General features: G+C 46.5%; 1 long non-coding RNA gene across 2 annotated transcripts in view; it reads left to right on the top strand.

The window, feature by feature from the left end:
• The first annotated feature begins 5,795 nt into the window (after window positions 1-5,795).
• Window positions 5,796-17,611, top strand: part of LOC116999777 — a 30,995-nt gene continuing 19,179 nt past the window's right edge. For both annotated transcript variants that reach the window (XR_004418603.1, XR_004418602.1), the window contains exon 1: window positions 5,796-5,926. This is a non-coding gene — a long non-coding RNA (uncharacterized LOC116999777). The remainder of the gene's footprint in view (window positions 5,927-17,611) is intronic.

The raw sequence follows: 17,611 nt of genomic DNA, 5'->3' as shown, positions 1-17,611 counted from the left end.
GTCTGAGTGTGCTGATGTCACAGAAATGAGGGATATTTGAAAAGGAAAGCAGTCTGAAGTGTAGTGAGGAGCCCAAAGGGTGCTGAGGTGAGGCTTTTGAAGAGCACAGTGAGCACAGCTCCTGTGCCGAGCTCCTGGGCACAGCTCCTTTCTGGAACACACTCTCAGCCTCAGGGCTGGAACTGGGGCACCTCTGTTCCAGCTGCTGCACTCAGGTGAGTGAAATCCCACAGGGACCTTGCTTTCATCTCCTTTCCAGCCTGGTGTCTGCTGTCTTTACACTTCTCCATCATTTTCACTCCAAACTGGAGAGCTGGTGTCTTGCTGGCAGCTTCAGGCTGCAGCACTTGTTCCCTCCCTGGCCCGGGATAACGCCCATGGGTGTTACAGGTGCACTGCTCAGGGTGCCCCAATAGCTCATTAAACACAAAGTCCCTGTTCCATCTCCACTGTGTTCAGGATGCCTTGAACCTGCTGCTTTGTGCCTAACAGGCTGCCAGCTTCCTGCTAGGGGCGAGTATTGATTTCCATAGCCAGTAAATATCTGGTAGGCAATTCTCCTTTTTAATCATTGTTCAATGAGCACAGCTGGACACAAATAAATTGACATAATAGTTAAGGCCTCCTAAAAGCTCCACTCCCATCTCCTGAGGCCTTGCTTAGCCTCTAGGGTTTTTATAAACATCTATTTCCCCTAAAAATTATTACATGATAATCTAATTACAGTAATTTCACCAGTATAAGGCACACCGGTGTATAAGGCGCACTTCTGGGTTGCCAGCAAGTTCCTGTACTTTGTCCATATATAAGGTGCACCAGAGTATAAGGCACAATTTTTTTTTTTTTTTGCAGCGAGGATCCGCCGCCGGCTCTCCACGTGCAACTGCTGTGGCTGCTGGCTCCCCCCGCGCAGCGGCTGCCGGCCGGGGCCGCCTACAACCACCCACTCGCGGCCTCTCCGCGCTGCGACTGCCAGCCGAGGCCGTCCGCTTCCCCTGCACCTCTCGCAGCTTGCACTTCCGGGTTGACAAATTTCTGAACTTTATCCATATATAAGGCGCACCAGCTTATAAGGCGCATTTCCAGGTTCGGATCAAAATTTCAACCAAAAAGGTGCACCTTATATGTGTGAAATTGCTGTACTTTGTTACAGATCTTCTCAAAATTAACCTTGCTATGGTTTCAGACTTGAAAAAAGGAGATGACATGCCTATGCTAATGCTAGAATGATAGAACACTATATTAATCTGAAGAGCTTATATTTTTTAAAGTTTCTTCTGGTTTTTTGTATATTTTTTTTCTTGTTCATATGTTCACTAAGCATCTTCCTAGCCACTACCAAATAAAACTAGTATTTATCTGATTTTTACTGTACATCAGTTAAACCATAAGTGGTATGAATAGCAAGAAGGACCAGAAACATGGGTTTAAGCTATTTTAAATGGGAATGTGTTTCATAGAATCTGCTAGTGTGAAAGAAATATTGATATCAGGGCCTGAAGTGTAGAGTGGAAAAAATGCATGCTACAAATTCAGTGTGTTGTCTTAGTGTGTTTGTCAGCTAGGTACTTCCTTATCTATTTCCTTTGCCAATTCAGGAATTCCTGAATTCAGCTGTTTTTTCTTAATTCTGTTGTCATTTCATACAGATACAAAACATCATTAAATCTCCTTGGAATAGGTGTACTTTTATTCATTGTTCATGAGTATCTTCTGCATAGTCCTGGAAAGCAAATTTGCTGGTAGGAGTTGCTGAGCATTTCAGTTTGTGCAGCTTTGTGTTTGACGAGTGGGTTGGAGCCACTGATGGACTTGCAGGAGCAGAGCTTCAGGCAAGCAAATTCCATAAGGTGTGTGAAATGTTGGCTGAGACACATCTGCTTGTAACTCTCAGCATGTTTTCTAAAATTTAGTAACACTTTAAGGATCAAGGAACTTAATAAAAATAGATGCTCTGAGTACCTAGGATACCACTGCAAATAGCGGGAGAGAGACCCCACTCTGCTGGCACTCAGGATGTCAGAAAATATTATCTTTTATTTTGTTTTCACATATAGAGAGTGTTTCAAGCAAAAGTCACAGGGGAATATAGCTCTTTTTTAATGCAAGATCAAAATTCTTTTTGAAAGACAACTGGACTGAGTTAATTTTGCTATCCTATATTTATGGTTTAAAGTCTTTTAGCATTTTTCATATGAACCAGATGTTTTGGGGGCTTTCTCCTATTATATTCATACTAGAAAATATATTGGCCTTTGTGATGAACTCAGCCCGTTATTGTGGGTAATTTTTCAGGAAATTCCAGTGGATAGTAACAGAGCTGTGCCCCAGGTCTGCATTTCTCCAGAGAGGCTCTGTGGGCAGTAGGAGCAGTTAAACCCCAGGTGAGCTGGGGCAGTACCAGCAGTTCCTGCTTGTGCCCAGTGCCACTGGCAAGCGCCACCCTCCTGGTGCTGTCAGGTTTCCCAGCAGGGAGAGCCCCTGGAAGGGCTGCAGCCCTTCTGCGCTGTGTGCCCAGCCTGGTGCAGCCCACAGACAGAAGAAGCCAGAGAGCAGCCAGGGGCTCATCTGTGCCCTCCCTGGCCACTGCTCTGAGCACCTGAGCCACGTCCCTGCAGAAATGCAGCTCTGCTCCATCAGCTCTGCTCCAGCACGTGTTTGAAAAGAAAAATAGGAAAACCTGGTCCAGGCACCACTTCCTGCCAAGCCAAGAGTTGATGCCTCCTCTCTGAGTTTCCTGGCGCTCCATGAAATGCTGGTCCCAGAATTCATGTTCCAGAACATGTCCCAGTATGTTTGCCGCTCTGCACTGACCATAAGTGAAGCTCAGCCATCACTGTGTTGTTGCACAACTGAAACAGGACAGTAATGGTATTTTTCTTCTTCTTGCCCAGAATATCCGTTTCATGGGATCACAGCTTATTAAACTAGATGGCTTGGCCAATTAGTTTTAAACTACTCTTTAACATATGATTCTACTTACTGCTTGGTACAGCTTACTGCACCTTTGATATATTCTTTGATTTTCATGTTCCAGAGGCTCTCATTGTTTTCTTTTCCAATAGGCAATCCTGCATGTTTATTATTTCCATATTTCACATTGTCACCTCAAAGTGTGCAGGGCAGTGAGGCAGGCAGGCGGGTTCCCCATTTTACTGCTTCCATGGCTAAAGAAAAACATGTAGAAGTTATTTTTAGTCTCTGTAGAGCCATTTCTTTTATGTAGAACGGTTGCTTTTCTTTGCTGTTTTTTAGTTGATTATTTCTAGGTTACACTCTATCTTTCATAGAAATTATTTTGACTTCCCAGAGAGCTTTTATGCACCCATCAGCATTCTTCCACTTCTCCGTTTCTGCAGCTTTGCACAGAGCTGGCCCTGTTCCAGGAGGTGAATTACCCAGCACCTCAGGCTGCAATTATAACCAAGGTTCCTGACCCCAGAGTGTGGTTTGCTCTTGAGAGGAGGATTTCTCATGAGCATCATTTCCAGATGGGCTCAGGACCCTCCTTCTACCCAAGGCGGGCTGCTGGCCTGGGACTGCTGGCTGCTGTTCTGGTAGTGCTGGCTACTGGGCACTGTGCTGCTGATGGGCACTGTGCTGCTGCTGGGCACTGTGCTGGCTGCTGCTCTGGGACTGCTGGCTGCTGTTCTGGTAGTGCTGGCTGCTGGGCACTCTGCTGCTGCTGGGCACTCTGCTGACTGCTGCTCTGAGAGTGCTGGCTGCTGTTCTGGAAGTGCTGGCTGCTGGGCACTGGGTTGGTGCTGGGCACTCTGCTGACTGCTGGGCACTGGGGTGGTGCTTTGCACTGTGCTGGCTGCTGAGCACTGGGCTGGTGATGGGCACTGGGCTGGCTGCTGAGCACTGGGTTGGTGATGGGCACTGGGCTGGCTGCTGAGCACTGGGCTGGTGATGGGCACTGGGCTGGCTCCTGGGCACTGGGCTGGTGCTGGCACTGGGCTGGCTGCTGAGCACTTGGCTGGCTACTGGGCACTGGGCTGGTGCTGGCACTGGGCTGGCTGCTGAGCACTGGGCTGGTGCTGGCACTGGGCTGGCTGCTGAGCACTTGGCTGGCTACTGGGCACTGGGCTGGCTGCTGAGCACTTGGCTGGCTACTGGGCACTGGGCTGGTGCTGGCACTGGGCTGGCTGCTGAGCACTTGGCTGGCTACTGGGCACTGGGCTGGTGCTGGCACTGGGCTGGTGCTGGGCACTCTGCTTGCTGCTGGGCACTGGGCTGGTGCTGGACACTCTGCTGGCTGCTGCTCTGAGAGTGCTGGCTGCTGTTCTGGAAGTGCTGGCTGCTGGGCACTGGGTTGGTGCTGGGCACTCTGCTGGCTGCTGGGCACTGGGCTGGCTGCTGAGCAGTGGGCTGGCAGTGTCAACCCCCAGGGAGCTGCTGTTGCTGCAGCTGCTGAGCAGTGCAGGATATTCTTCACACCTCAGAGTGTTTGGTTTCCCTGTTGGATGGGCAGCCTTTCTCAGTTCATCCTGTCAGTTCTGGCTAGTGGGCTGCTGCTCTTTTCCTTACTGGAGCTCGGATTGACCAAGACTGCAAACTTTTCCTCCCTATTTGTAGCAGTTGTTTTGCAGGCTGAAAGCATGTATCTGCTAGATTCACTTTCCACAAAACAACGCTAATTTTTATGGCAGAATCGGGGGTGAAGAGTCCTGGGCAGAACTTCACACACATTGATGTGTTTGGTATGTTCTTGACATTCACAGTGTCTCTGTAATTTGCCTTTTACACAGAAGGGCACCTCAGCAAGTGGTTCTCCTGTGTCTTTCCCTAAGTATGCCATGGTGTTAAAATGGGTTCTTTGTGAAAGCCATCAGATTGCATCAGCCATGTGGTTCTGGGCATGGCTGCCTGATGTGACAGGGCAGTGTTTGGGTGTGCTGAACAGAGGTTACTGCCTGCATTTGGTGTATTTTTACTGAGGGGCACCCTACTGGAAGTAAACCATGGAAGAGGGATTCATTCCAGAGTCCCAAACTCCTTGTCAGTTACAGGTGGTTTGCACTATCAGACAGAAAGCATCAACTTTCTGCTCTCAGAAGAAGTAACTTTGGTCTTGATGAGAACTAATGAAATCCTGCAGAACACAGTTCATTAAAATGCAGTTCAGTCTGGGATCACTGGTGAGGTTTGCCACCTGTGTGCCCTCCTGCTTGCCTGAGTGGCTTGTGGGTCGTACAAGTGCCTCAGCAAACAGCTCCCAGGGACTCGAATTCTCATCTGCAAGGTTGAACATCTGCCTCTCCGAATCAGTCACCGTCCCATTAAAAAAGCATTTCTGGCACTCAGTCAACCAAAAATACCCTGACAGCAGCTCGCTGGTTGGTTCAGTGGGAGTTTGTGAGTGGAAAGAAACTAGTTGGACTCGACACAAAATACCCTTTGGTGGTAAAGCCTCACTTTTGCTGCTGGCTGGAGCAAGTACAGACCTTCTCATGTTCCTCACTCCAGTTTGGCATTAATGAGCTCTTACAAACATGGGATCTGTGTTTATACAGTTGTCTCTTGCTTGTTCCTACCAGTCTGTCTTGGACCACATCTGGAGTTTTGTGTTGGCTTTTTTTTCTTAAGTGTGAAGCAGCTGGCCAGGGCACTACAGTCACATACAACTGTGTATGTATTTCTAAATTAATATCTGCCTGATGAGTGCCAGGAAGGAATCCCTCTGTTCCCCTTGTGTTTCGAGTATTACAGCTTGTTTGGATTTACAAATCAGTCTGATTTCCTACTTCTGTTGTTTTGAATTTAAAATTTTTTTATGCTTTCTTTAGGCATTTCAGAAAAATGTCTGCTCTCACAGAGATTAAAAATTGAAGCTAAGTTATCAATGTAAAATTACTGAGAAATAATGAAAAGTATCAACCATTGTGCACCAAACTGCTGGCACCGAGACCCCATAACATGCCCTGTGAGTATTTCTTGAACTTTAACTTTGCTTTTGACTGTAGTAATTACACATTTGGCAGAGGCAATGCTTGATCTGTTTGAAATGCATGTTAAAAATAGTTGCAGCTTTCAATATTGTAAAAATAGCTTTATAATTTGAGTGGTTGGATTTTTCCTTGTCTGATAGTCACAAATCCTCTAACCTTTTAGAGTCAGATTGCAGGTATTATTTTTGCAAGCTGATGCTGTTGTGTATTGTAAATAAGCAGACTTTGAAGACACAAATAACATTTACAAAGTGTCCTAGTTTGGAGGACAGGTGTGTGCTAAAAAAGGCAGGAGCCTCTCTTTGAAATCAAGAATGTAAACCCCCTCTCTCCAAACTATTGTAGTTTTGAAATCAAGGGGCTCTCAGGCAAAGATATGGGAATTAGGAATAACAGTTCTTTACTAGGGAAATTAAAATAGAAATACGGTAATACAAAGAAACAAACCCCAAACACTGACAAAGTCAGAGTACAACCTGACACCCCATCAGGCAGGGTGTTGGTAGCACTCTGATTAAATGGTGGTTGCAGTCCTCTTGCGGTGACAGATGTGGTTCAGTTGGAGCAGTGCTCCTGTAGAAGGTGCAGTTTCCCTCCGGAGCTCCAGTGGTGATGTGGAGAAATCCAGTTTTCCTCTGGAGTCCAGCGGAAAAAGGGCTCCCTTAGTGTCCCAAAACCTATGTTTTTATCTTGGTAAGAAATGTTGGGCTCTTACTCTTGGCTGGAGCAACTTCCAATGGGATGAAGTAATTTTGTCAGTCACACAGTGGGACTCAGTGGCCATTAGCAGAAAATAACTCCCTGAAGGAAGGATGGGTTGTGAAAAGTTAAAGAACAATGCTTTACTTGGTTTTAATGGATGGTCCATTAGCAGAGTATCTCCCACAGAGATAAGGATCGCTGCCCCCACCCTCAACAGATGGTAATAGAATAGATACCTTTTATCACACTCTGTACTGTAACCCAAGATATTATCCACCCCTAATTCTATTACCATCTGCATAATTACACCTTATACAGAGTTTTTACTTAAGATTAGGTTTCCCTGCAGTACACAATGGGTTTCTTAATCTTTCTGCATTACCTACTAAGTACAACCGGGTTCTTGAGCAAAGACAATCCCACCGATGGATTTATCCTTGCCTGAGATGGGACTAATCCAAACGGTCTTTCTTAAAATACCTTTCATGTGTATTACAGGGACTTTATCTCCATCCACTGTGTGCAAGGGTTCAGACTGGGCAGGACCAGCTCGATTGATGGACCCTTGGGTGTTGACCCTACAGGTGGCTTTTGCTAAGTTTGTTTCTCAGCTCTTGAAGGTTCTCCCACCAAGTGCTTTTAGCATGGTCTTAAGTAGTCCATTGCACCGTTCAACTTTTCCAGCAGCTGGTGGATGGTAAGGGATATGGTATATCCATTCAATGCCATGTTCTCTGACCCAGGTGTTGATAAGGCCGATTTTGAAATGAGTCCTGTTGTCTGACTCAATTCTCTCAGGGGTACCATGCCTCTAAAGAACCTGTTTCTCAAGGCCCAGGAAGGTGTTCCGGGCTGTGGCGTGAGGCACAGGGTAGGTCTCCAACCATCCGGTGGTGGCTTCTACCATGGTCTGCACGTAGCACTTGCTTTGGCGGGTTTGAGGCAGTGTGATGTAGTCAATCTACCAGGTCTCCCTGTATTTATATTTAGACCAACTCCCACCATACAAGAGAGGCTTCACCCGCTTGGCCTGTTTGATGGCAGCACACGTCTCACAGTCATGGATAACTTGAGAGATACTGTCCCTGGTTATATCCACCCCTCGGTCTTGTGCCCACTTATACGTGGCATCTCTGCCCTGATGACCTGAGACATCATGGGCCTATCGAGCCAGGAACAATTCTCCCTTGTGTTGCCAATTCAAGTCTATCTTTGACACCTCTATTTTTAAGTCTTGATTTACCTGCTCATTGTGTCGGTGCTCCTCATTAGCCCGACTCTTGGGGACATGGGCATCCACGTGACGAACTTTCACAGGTAGCTTCTCTACCCGGGTGGCAGTGTCTCTCCACTCATCAGCAGCCCAGATTGGTTTTCCCCTACGTTGCCAGTTTGCCTTTTTCCACCTTTCCAACCAACCCCACAGAGCATTGGCCACCATCCATGAGTCAGTATAAAGGCAGAGCTTTGGCCACTTCTCTCTCTCAGCAATGTCCAGTGCCAGCTGAACAGCTTTGAGTTCAACAAGTTGACTTGATCTACCTTCTTCTTCGGTAGCTTTTGCAACCTATCATGTGGGGCTCCATACGGCTGCTTTCCACTTCCAATTCATCCCCACGATGTGGCAGGAGCCGTCAGTGAAAAGAGCATAGCGTGTTTCATCTGCTGGCAGTTGGTTATACGGTGGGGCTTCCTCAGCCCGGGTCACTTGTTCTTGCTCCTCGTCATCGGCGACACCAAACTTTTCACTTTCTGCCCAGTTTGTAATTACCTCTAAAATTTCAGGGAGATTCAAGTTTCTAATACAGGCACATTGTGTGATGAGGGCAATCCACTTGCTCCATGTGGCGTCGGTGGCGTGGTGGGTAGAGGGAACCTTTCCTTTGAACATCCACCCCAGCACTGGTAGTTGGGGTGCCAGGAGGAGTTGTGCTTCCACGCCAATCACCTCTGAGGCAGCTTGGACTCCCTCACAGGCAGCCAAGATCTCCCTCTCTGTGGGAGTGTAATTGGCTTCAGACCCTCTGTAGCTTTGGCTCCAGAATCCCAGAGGTCGGCGTTGAGTCTTCCCAGGCACCTTCTGCAAAAGGCTCCAGGACAGGCCACGGTTCCCAGCTGCAGAATAAAGCACATTCTTCACCTCTGGCTTCGTCCTGACTGGGCCAAGGGCTACTGCATGAGTGATCTTCTGCTTGATCTGGGCGAAGACTTGCTGCTGCTCAGCACGCCAGTGGAAATTATTTTTCTTGCGGGTATCGGGTAGAGAAGGCTCACAATCTGACTGTATTTAGGAATGTGCATTCTTTAAAAGCTTATGGCACCTAGGAAAACTTGTGTTTCCTTCTTGCTGGTTGGTGGAGACATTGCGGTGATCTTATTGATGACCTCAGTGGGCATCTGGTGCCGTCCGTCTTGCCACTTTTCTCCCAGGAACTGGATCTCTCGGGCAGGTCCTTTGACTTTGCTCTTTTTAATGGCAAAGCCGGCTCCCAGCAGAATCTGGATGATTTTCTTTCCTTTCTCAAATACCTCTACTGCCATGTTCCCCCACACAATGATGTCACTGATGTATTGCAGGTGTGCTGGAGCTTCACTCTTTTCCAGTGCAGCCTCGATCAGTCCATGGCAGATGGTGGGACTGTGTTTCAATCGCTGGGGTAGATGATTTCAGGTGTACTGCATGCCCTTCCAGGTGAAAGCAAACTGAGGTCTGCACTCTGCTGCCAGAGGAATGGAGAAAAATGTGTTAGCAATGTCAACAGTGGCATACCATCTTGCTGCCTTGGACTCCAACTCATACTGGAGCTCCAGCACGTCCGGCACGGCAGCGCTCAGCAGTGGATTCACTTCATTCAATGCACAATAGTCCACAGTCAATCTCCATTCTCCATCAGACTTGCGCACATGCCAGATGGGGCTGTTGAAGGGTGAGTGGGTTTTGCTGACCACCCCTTGGCTCTCCAACTCACGGATCATTTTGTGGATGGGGATCACCGCATCTTGATTTGTCCGGTACTGCCGGCAGTGCACTGTTGAAGTGGCAATTGGACTTGTTGCTCTTCCACTTTCAGGAGTCCCACTGCAGATGGGTTTTCTGACAGCCCAGGCAAGGTGTTCAACTGCTTAATGCCCACTACTGCTACAGCAGCTATTCCGAAAGCCCACCTGAATCCCTTTGGGTCTTTGTAATAGCTGCTCTGGAGGAAGTCTATGCCTAGAATTGATGGAGCCTCTGGGTCAGTTACAATTGGATGTTTCTGCCACTCCTTCCCAGTCAAGCTCACCTCTGCCTCCGGCAAAGTCAATTCCTGTGATCCCCCCATTACCCCAACAATGGAAACAGGTTCTTCCCCCACATGTCCTGATGGTATCAGAGTACACTGTGAACCAGTATCAACTAACGCTCTCTGTTTTTGTGGCTCTGATGTGCCAGGCTATCGGATCCACACCGTTCTATAGACTCTCATATCCCATGCCTCTCCCTGGCTAGAGGCACGGCCCCTCTAGCCCTGGTTATTATTTCTTTTCTGGGCATACATAGTAGAGGTTCCTTTAAGTGGATTTGACAGATTATTCTTCCTTCTGTAATACCCTGTACTTTGATTATGGGAGGTTGAGGCTGCCTTTAATAAAACTCTCTTGGTAAGTGTTTCCCTCCCTGAGCTGACGCACCCATGCTGCCAGAACAGAAGTGGGTTTCTCATTCTGTTTTCCCATGTCTTCTTCATGGTCATGCAAAAAGAACTACAGGTCAGCTCGTACCCTCACTCTCTAGCTGGCGGGTGTTGGGTTCTAATTTTGGGGTCTGTGACTCGCACTGGTACTGCATTGACCTTCCTCACCTCTTCCTTTATCTCTCTCATTTCTTCCTTAAACTCCTCTTTGAGTTCTTTAACTACAGCAGAGACATGAGCCTGCATTGGGCCATTGATCATGCTCTCAAAATTTCTGAGCTTGTTAGCAACAGAACCCACTGTTTCTTGGTTGTTGTCGGCATTAATCATTGCGATGAAGGTGATGTATTGAGATGACACCAGGTTTGCCAGATTCCACAGCATCTGCCCTGTGCACCTGACCTTGTCAGGGTCATTGTCATGCTGTCCACCCCTCCCAAAGGGTACCTTTAGTACTGCCACTTCCTTCAGCTGTTGGATCCCTTCCTCAAGGGTTTTCCAGCACATTTTATGGTGGTGCTCCTGCATTCTTTTTCTGTGGACGAACCTCTCTCTCACACTCATTAAAAGCCGCTCCCAGAGGGAAAGGGGGTCTGTCTCTCTTACAAATACCCGATCTACACCTGAGTCCTGGGTCAAAGGTCCCAAATTCTTTGCCTCAATACCATCCAGTTGCACACCTGTACCCATAAGGTCCCAGACCAAGTTGTAAAAGCCTCACGGCCCCATTGTACAATGTCTTTTCTCAGATTACGGAGACTTTTATACGACAGGGACTCAGTGATGATCTCAACCTCTGGTTCCCCTGCTGGTTGTGAGGGCCCTCCTTTATTATCCTTATTGTCTAGGTGCTTTGTTTTTGTCTTAGACTTTCTAGTTTCCAGAGGGGCAACTGCTGCTGTCTGTGAGTGCCCCGTGGTTTAGATGGAACCTGGACAGATGTAACGTTTGTAGGTTCCACTGCAGTATCATTGGATTCTTCCTTTTTAGGGGAGGGGGAGGGTTTCTTACCAGCTGGGGAAAGGTACTCCTTCAGCATCTGGCCCATCTTCTTCACTAGAACCCCTACCCACTCCGGGTGGTTCCTTTCTGAAGTGAGATGTGGGGCAGGGTCAGGCTCTGGGGCAGCATCCCTAGTTTCTGGGGCAGAGTCAATGTCTGCAGCACCATCTCTATTTCCTGGAGTAGGTATCAGGGTTGTTATCCAGCTCAATCTCCCCTTATCTTTAAATGTTAAATAGGACAAGCCTATCAGTAACACCAGCTACTGTATGATATCGTTAGCATTTAGAGGAGATTTGAACCCTTCAAGAACTGGTGGGGTAGACCCAAAAATCTGGGTGAAGGGTTGGGAGAAAATTTCCCCTGGTGTCATTCCCTTACAGTAGGTGCCATTATTAAAGTACCCCAAAAATATACAGTTAGTGTGTGATAACCCTGAATCCATGTACCTGCCTTCCAGAGGAAGTTAAATATTCATGAATTCCTCACCTTGTTAACCCATAAAGCAAACTGGATAACAGCCACAGTAGCCTTAGTTATAGGGCCCATGTTGAGATAAGAGCCTGCAAATGGGAGAAATACAGCCACAACTATGTGCCACCCAAACCAGGGTAAACTAGACAACATATTGTCACTTAATGAGGTTTCTGTATCAGCAGACAAAAAAAATTAGGTTACCCAAGAACTGTTATTCCTTTTATCTCTCGATGTCCTCATGCCCCATGTTGGGTGCCAAAATCTGTCCTAGTTTGGAGGACAGGTGTGTGCTAAGAAAGGCAGGAGCCTCTCTTTGAAATCAAGAATGTAAACCCCCTCTCTCCAAACTATTGTAGTTTTGAAATCAAGGGGCTCTCAGGCAAAGATATGGGAATTAGGAATAACAGTTCTTTACTAGGGAAATTAAAATAGAAATACGGTAATACAAAGAAACAAACTCCAAACCCTGACAAAGTCAGAGTACAGCCTGACACCCCATCAGGCAGGGTGTTGGTAGCACTCTGATTAAATGGTGGTTGCAGTCCTCTTGCAGTGACAGATGTGGTTCAGTTGGAGCAGTGCTCCTGTAGAAGGTGCAGTTTCCCTCCGGAGCTCCAGTGGTGATGTGGAGAAATCCAGTTTTCTTCTGGAGTCCAGTGGAGAAAGGGGCTCCCTTAGTGTCCCAAAACCTATGTTTTTATCTTGGTAAGAAATGTTGGGCTCTTACTCTTGGCTGGAGCAACTTTCAATGCTATGAAGTAATTTTATCAGTCCCACAGTGGGACTCAATGGGCCATTAGCAGAAAATAACTCCCTGAAGGAAGGATGGATTGTGGAAAGTTAAAGAACAATGCTTTACATGGTTTTAATGGATGGCCCATTAGCAGAATATTTTCCATGGAGATAAGAATCACTGCCCCCACCCTCAACAGATGGTGATAGAATAGATACCTTTTATCACATCCTGTATTGTAACCCAAGACACAAAGTCACGAAGCAAAGCACTCAACAAACTTAAAATACATTTGTTTTCTCCATGTTTGTTTTTCTCTTGCTGCTATTCACAGCCTTACAGGCAACATTCCTCCTGTCAGAGGTTGAGCACAGAAAAAATCCCATCAGAAAATGCTCAGGTCTCAAGATGCATCTAGTGCAAACCCAGCAGGTAACTTAAAACACTGAAGTCCGACTAGATGAGGAGATAGGCAGGGTTCGGGCTTTATTTACCTTCACAGATTTTTGAAGCTAAGTCCTGTGCAGCTGTTGAAAAATGTGTGGAATTAATTTCTAAAGCAAACCACTTGGATGATAGATATAACTGTGATTGCAGTTGTGTCAGTGCCAGGAAAGCCTTTGGTGTTGTACTGTGAACACTCTTTAATCGCAGGTCTTTTGGCTTCTGAAAGCAAATTCCTCCCTCCCTGATGTGCAGCTGATGGTGATGCAACCTCCTGATTGAGCTTTGTGTTTGTAGCCATCCCTGGTGTGCAGGGGTGTCTCTGTGCCTGGCAGTGGCACAGCACAGCTGAAGGGGATGCTCTGATGGCAGCAGTTTCCACAACTGCACCTCTGCTGCCATGCCCAGCACAAGAGCACTTTGGTGTGATTGCCTCTTGTACACAGATGGCCTTTAAAATGTGCTTTAACTCCCGACAGATTTCCAAATATTTCCAATTGACAGCCTCCTTACAAATCCCCATTTTGGAGAATGGGAGCCAGCATTTCCATAATCATGTTTGGTCGTTCACACAGCCATAACATTTGAATATCATGAGGAAAATTGGCTGTGCTAAGGCACGGGCGTTAATTGGAAGGAAATGCCAAAAAGATGTTTTCGTAATGAATGCATCAGTATTTAAGTAGTTTCCCATCACTTTAATATCAAAAATGTGCTGAGATCTGCCAACTCACTTGGTAATCTTGGCTAATAGCAGGGAAGTTGCACATAGTCAGTGGCTTTAAGCAGCACTGTTACTCTGCACACTTATGGATGAGGATCTGGGCATTTAGCAGCAATTGCTTGCTGCCTTTTACAACCCTGGCAGCAAGTGTCAAAATTACTGCAGTTCCCTTGTCTAGGGAAAGCTCTGTCCTGTAATTCCAAGGGACACTCGAGGACACCACTCATTGTAGCTGACTAAGGACCTACACCATTTTACTGGGCCGTGCCTTGGCTCCTCTGCGAGCCCAACTCAGCAAAACCTGCTGCCTGGGGAGTGCGTGGGAAGTGGGATGTGGCATTTACACAGCTAAAGCCAAAGGTGGACTTAATTGCATGGGAATTTCACTGGATGCTTTGCAGTGCCCTGGATACACATTGTGCCGTGGCACAACAGTGTCTGAGGCACAAAGTAAAGCAAAGCAGGGCTGGGAGAGCCACTTCCATCTGCACATTACAGCTCTGAGTGGTTCAGGATGAAACTCAGGCTAGTTACAAAGCAGAACTGCTGAGAAGCTAGCTGTTCAGGATCTGTAATCCCTTCTTATCTCAGGGCAAGTCATGTGCAGTTCCAGCCATCAGTGTTCCCTTTTCCATTACACTGTTGGCATGACAGAGCAGGGACGTGTTGCCAGAGTTCTTATCTGTGTCTGGAAATGGCTCCCCCTGGCCGTGGCAGTGCTTTAGATAGTATTTCCATCCTGTCTTACTGTCCACTCAGGATTCCTTGGCAGACTGCCACATTTTGCTCCTGCAGGTTTTTTGCTTTCTCTGTGCCTATTTCATCTCCCTTGTTTTTAAAATGGAACATACTTTGTTTTTCCAGAGAGTTTGAGGATATTTTTCTCATTTCTGTATTACTGTGTAATTTCCCTTTTTTGTGAAAGAAGGTACTGTCTCAAGACTTCCCAGAAGCTATGGCTACCATTTAATTTCTGTGTTGTCTTTCCTGTTGTGGGAGGTTTTAAAGGGTATTTGTTGTAAAGGAGGGGAAAAAATGAAGGAAAACTGATCCTACTTGAGGGAGGGAGTGTTTTGCTGTGAGCATTCAAGGAAGTAAATTATTTTCTGTTCAAGAATCTCATCAGGTCTTAATTGACATTATAGCTAGATACATGTCACACTAAGGAAGCCTAGTCATGCTCCTCTTTGAAAAAATAAAAGTTGCAACCCCTGACATTATTAAGGTGCACTACAGATTATTTTCCAATAAAAACAGCTGTATTTTCTCTCAAGGTGACCAGGCAAGTAGCTGATTTATTTTCCTGTCTACCTTGCGTAGATCTATTGTATTACAGTGTTGTAATTGATGAAAATTAGGCTTAGTACTTCTTCCTTCCTTAACACTTCCACAGTGTTTTCAACCTGTAGCTTATACATTAGTCTAATGTGCAATTATCTAAGATAAAATCTGGTGCCTAAAGGCACAAAATGTTGGAATATGCCTTAAGGTATGGAGCTGTGTTTGGACTTCCATAAAGTTCAAATGAGGTCTCTTGGCTGAGTGCTTTTACAAGAACAAAAAAGGATACAAAGAGAACCTGCCCTGAAGTCTGATAAAACAACAATAAAGAAGGACTAAATAGTTAATTTTCACTGAGGACAGAGATCACTGACATGTCCCAGGGAGATCTCATCACCTACTTAGAGTCTCAGGCAAGTGTATCAGGAATGAGAAGGTATTTGCTTCATTCATGACATTATTTGTGGTAATAAAGTGGCTGTGAAGAGATGTAGTGGGATCTTGAAATAGCAAGTGACAAGGAATCAAATGGTAAATGAAGCTCAGTGCTAAAACTGAAATGACTGTTGGATGTTGGAGAAGCCAGCCCTGATCTGTACATGTAGCCAAGGGCACTGAAGTGGTGCTGAGCGCTTCCAGGATAATTGTGTGGCTGCATCACTCAGTGTCCACATCTCACACACAGTTCTGCCACCTCTCCCCTCTCAGAAAGACAAATGAGGAGCCCAGCAAGGCTTACTGCATTTTTGAAGCTGTTCCATACAAGGAATGACAAAGTAGACGTAGACAGGTCTTCATCTTGGAGGAGAGAAAACTGAAGTGGTATGAGATAGAGAGCCTGTAAATTATTAAGTAGGAAATAGACAATGAGAAGGGAAGGAGTAGTAAATGTTTTTCCTAGTGGGGATGATACTGGGAATTGGGTTTTAAAACACAAACAGTCTTTTTTTCCCAGACCCATTATTAAATTGTGTGACTTGCTGCTCAGGCAATGCTAGAAAAACTATAGCTGGATTAAGCGCAATATTATAAAGGCAGGTTCATGAAAGGAAATCCTGTAAGAGGCTGTAAAATACGAAGATTCCACATCTGGCTCTGGTAGTTTGAAGAGTTTGCTAAAGGAAAGATGAAATGGTCTTGCAGTGGTTTTATATTCTTCTCCTAAATCATCATTGTCAGAAATGGTGTGCTGAGCTGCAGGACCTTTGGGCTGGCCAAGTCAGCAGAGTTACATTGTCAGTGGTACATGACAGCAGTGGCTGAAGAAAAGCAAACTCTGCTACTGTAAACAGATTGAAATCAGGATGATATTTGTGCTGTAGCCTTTTGCATAACTGGAGAGTTTGCTGTGGAGAGCAGCAGTGCTGTTCTGACTGCCTGACTCGTTTGAGCTGTATCTTTCTCATTTGTAGGTGCAGGACTGTTGCCCTGCCTTCCTTTGGAGCCTGTGAGCTCAGCTACAGGTCAGGCTGCCCTAGAGCCTTGGGTGTGGAAGGCTGGCTGTACAGAGCAGTGTGCTCCCGTCTGGGTGCCATCTGATGAGCTCTGAAAGCAGCAGGACCTGCACTTGGCAGCTACACATGGGGCTGAACAGCTCCTGCCCTCCTTGCAGATCCTGTGCCTCTATAGGAGCTGTGCTGCTCTAGCAGAGACCTTGCTGCTGCAGTGGAAATGAGAACATTCTTCTTCTCCATGGAGCACCTGGAGTTGTGTGGGATGCTGCAGTGAGCTTGTGCCTTTGCTTGTTCCGTTTCCCAAGCACTCAGGCTGGTTGTGGTGCTCTGAGCTCTGAGTGAGGGATGCAAAGGGATGTGTTTCCATGGTCCTGCTAGTGAGCAGATGGATGGGCTGCTGCTTCTCATGCTAATTGCACGACTTCAGTCAACTGTGGCTGCATTCCCAAGTGTTCATCCATCGGCTTGGAGGCTGCAGCTTGCAGAGACGTTTACCATGACCAGTGCTGTAGTAAGTGTGGCTGTTGAGGGGTTGAGTGGATTTTCTGTTTGTGCAGATCTTCCTCTTTGGCCATCCAACAGCCTCCAAGAGTCCAGCTGGAGTCCAGAACTCCAGCTCATCCTAGTCATCTTGCAGTTGTCCTGCCCAGAGGGAGATGGCATGGAAGTGCTTTTGAAGCACCCCTCCCTGTCTGGATACCATAATTTCTGTCTTCTCAATATTGTGCTGCTGGGCTGGGCTCTAGCCAGCACAGCCAACTAGAGGAGTGCTGGAAAAGCCAGGAGAGAGCATACTCTGTAATGAGGAGAGAACCAAGACCTAAGGTTTGAACAAATGTGCCCTGTTTGTCTGGAAGTCTTCTACCTGCCCCTCCCACCCAAAGAGGAAACAAATATCACAGTTTTGTAGCAGAACTTCTAAAGGACAAACATTAATCTGTTGACCATGCATTGCTGCTTCTCAGACCGGAACTACTAGACACTGATCTGTCTTGGAAGGACTGTAAAGAATTCTGTTACACTGTATACAAAATCACCTTCACTCAAATAAAATAAGAGTTTAGTTAGTAGGCAAGGGGCCTAGTTCAGGAATTTTTCCAAATCTATTTTTAGCACAAAAAATACCATTCAGCCTTCTGGAACTTTTTGTTCAAGGTCAAGTATTTCTT

This window comes from Catharus ustulatus, chromosome 8 (assembly GCF_009819885.2).
Source record: "Catharus ustulatus isolate bCatUst1 chromosome 8, bCatUst1.pri.v2, whole genome shotgun sequence".
Lineage (NCBI taxonomy): Eukaryota > Metazoa > Chordata > Aves > Passeriformes > Turdidae > Catharus > Catharus ustulatus.
This window is presented reverse-complemented; position numbering and strand designations above follow the sequence as displayed.